The 2,808-nt window shown below is 42.1% G+C and overlaps 1 long non-coding RNA gene across 1 annotated transcript; it reads right to left on the bottom strand.

Moving 5' to 3' along the window:
• Positions 1 to 280: 280 nt before the first annotated feature.
• Positions 281 to 1,083, bottom strand: LOC120718069. Its single transcript, XR_005692364.1, has 3 exons — positions 897 to 1,083; positions 674 to 748; positions 281 to 453 (listed from the first exon to the last, which is right to left on the bottom strand). It is a non-coding gene; the product is annotated as an uncharacterized LOC120718069 (long non-coding RNA).
• Between the last annotated feature and the right edge of the window lie 1,725 nt (positions 1,084 to 2,808).

Genomic DNA, 2,808 nt, shown 5'->3' with positions numbered 1-2,808 from the left:
TTTGGTGGACATCGTGGACATACAGTACTGCACTTCAGAGTCACACTGCTAGTGATCGATGCAGCGATTCTGTACTGTACAGGAGAGACGTCACGGAGGAGATCGTCTGCAGCGATCAGGACGCAGGACACAATGTGACGTAAAAAAAAATAAGCATGCAAACTTGCACTAAAAAATCTGTGAAACAGCGAGGTGAAAGGTGAACCGCGTTATAGCGAGGGACCGCTGTAATTTTGAAGGTAAGTCACAACATACCCTTCGTACATACTAATGTATAGAAACCCTTACCAGCAATCATTCATTTTTTGTGTGGCTTTTTTCACGGTTTGTTAACATGCTGTGTAGGTGTCTGTAGCTGCCCACTTGGAATTACCACTCGTGACGCAGAGAGCTTCGACTGATGCAACTTTATTCTCTCCTCTTTAAACCACCGACAATATGGCACCGTGAAAACTATAAAGATGCACAAACAAATACCATTAAACATTTACGTAAAAAGTGCAGAAATGTTCACATTTTACCATAGAAAATTATTTTGATTAACTCAAATAGTGACATTGATATAAATCAATAGTTTTTAAACTACTTATGTTACAGCATTTAATAAAATTAATTAACAACAACCTTTCTGTGTCTTAAATACATAAACAATCATTTGCAATCATTAACCAACCTCTTTCTGCTTCCAAGGGTGCTAATCATGCTGAATCAGCTAGCCAACCTCCTCCATGCACATCTCTTAGCCAGTCTTTCCACACCATGAACAAATGACATGCATATACAATAAAAAACGAATTAAACCACATTGAGTAAACTTTCAAAGTTATAGCATGTGACAGATAAATAAAACACATAGTTTTGCATGAGTACCCTCAAAAACAAACGCTTTTACTCACTCTGAAGCAACGTGTTTGCGTCGCCTCACCGAGAACAGAACAGGAAGTCTGACACAATAAAAGAGGAAGTGCTAAGGTACTCTTCAAAATAAAAGCGCAAAGTAAAGTGGCTTTGCCGGCATTTACAGTGTCTACTTGACTAGCTGATCTCGACATAACGGGGAAACATCTGGTTTGACTATTCTTCACCTGTAGTTTGAATGCTGAACATTTGCCTGTTTAAATCATGAGACCAGTCACTATACAGAGATGTGCTTCTGAATGTGGACGATGTGTCTTCTGCTGCAGTGATGCAGTTCTGCTTGTGTTGAGTGATGTAAACAACTGATCGATCTAAACTCTTTAAACGTCAAAATTGATCATTAGATTTTTTGTGACACAACAGCGGTGAGTGTTCCCACCTTCTGCTCTTTGTAACTTAATGTGATCTTTCCGTTTTCGAGTTTTGGACATGATTTTGGAGGATATCTTCGCAGTAGCGATTGACCGCAAAGTAAAGCTACCGGAAATGTACAACCCCACATCCGGTCTCAAACCAGGAAGTTAGCATTTTCTCGTGCACAGGGTCAATTCAGGGTCTGCACGCTTGAAGTACGCATTTTAAGTACGATTACGTCACCGCCACGCGACGACGACTGTCCCAATTCGAAGTGTACTCCAAATGCGCCGTCGATTTCCTCAAATATCAAGCGTGGTCCGGTGCACGCTTCGTGGGCCCATATATCCCACAATTCATAGCGCGGTGGTGGGTGTGGATAATTTTGCTGCAAAATACGGCAGAAGGGAGCGGCTGAAGAGTGAACTGTCAAAAGTAAGTACTGAATATGACGTCACTTATTCATGTGCGAATGTTTAATAATGAAGAACATTAAAACATTGCTGTTGGCCACATGTCGGCAAAGTCATGTGACATTAGTGATGTTTGTACTTTCAGAGATGATGCTTTAATCACAGCAGTCACACATGTGTCCACTGCACCATCTGGAACTCTTCTTGTTTACACTCGTAATAACACAAACACTAAATCCTGCTTCTCTGGTGCTGTTGTGTAGCAGTGTGTACACCTGAGACTGTCACCTGTCTGTCTGTCCTGCACTCTCTCTCTGTTTCTTTCTCTCTGATTGTGTAATAAAAGTATGAACATGTGTGTGGTGGGGCGTGGTTTGCGGTGCCGTGCGGACGCACCTGCACGGCATCCGCAATCACGCCCGCCGTGTTAAAACACGGGGACTCAGGGGTTGGTGTGTGTGTGGTGTGACGTGAATTAAATAAAGTTGGCTCTGAACGTTGCTCCGTGGTCCCGCCGTGCCTTATTCACGCCACAATGTGTTTATAAGTTACACTTGTGTTTGAATCCTGCAGCTTATCACACATTTGATTTCCATGTGTGACGACTGCAAGTGTCCAGAGTGAGGACAGACTGAGGGACCCACTGCTGCACATCATCTGTGAGGCTTTGCACCCCTGATGATCCACCAGGACAAACTCAACAGTGTGTGAGGAAGAGGAGGAGGAAGAGCCAGCAGCAGCTGACAGATGGAGAGAATAGACAGACTGTTCCCTGTTTGTGAAGGACTGCTAGGAAAGTTTAACAAAACTGTCTGTGCTGAATCAGTCTTATTAGGTAATGTTCAAATAATGTTATCATCCCAGTGTTGTCAGTGTGGGAGAAAGTACTCAGGGCCTTCAGGTTACACACTATGAAAGGCAGCAACAAGTTTAATATTCAGAAACCTAAAGTATGTATCAGCAGCAGAATGGAGCTAAAATAAATGTTGGTTTCAGTTCTATGAAGCTTTGAGTATTTTGGATCAGTAGCACTGCTGTGTTTGTTGCATCATATTGCTGTAATTGTTTATATGCTTTATATATTCTGAGCTAAGTTGATCTATAGTGTTACATCATATTCTAT

The sequence above is a fragment of the Simochromis diagramma genome, unplaced genomic scaffold, assembly GCF_900408965.1.
Source record: "Simochromis diagramma unplaced genomic scaffold, fSimDia1.1 OVJJ01000024.1, whole genome shotgun sequence".
NCBI lineage: Eukaryota > Metazoa > Chordata > Actinopteri > Cichliformes > Cichlidae > Simochromis > Simochromis diagramma.
This window is presented reverse-complemented; position numbering and strand designations above follow the sequence as displayed.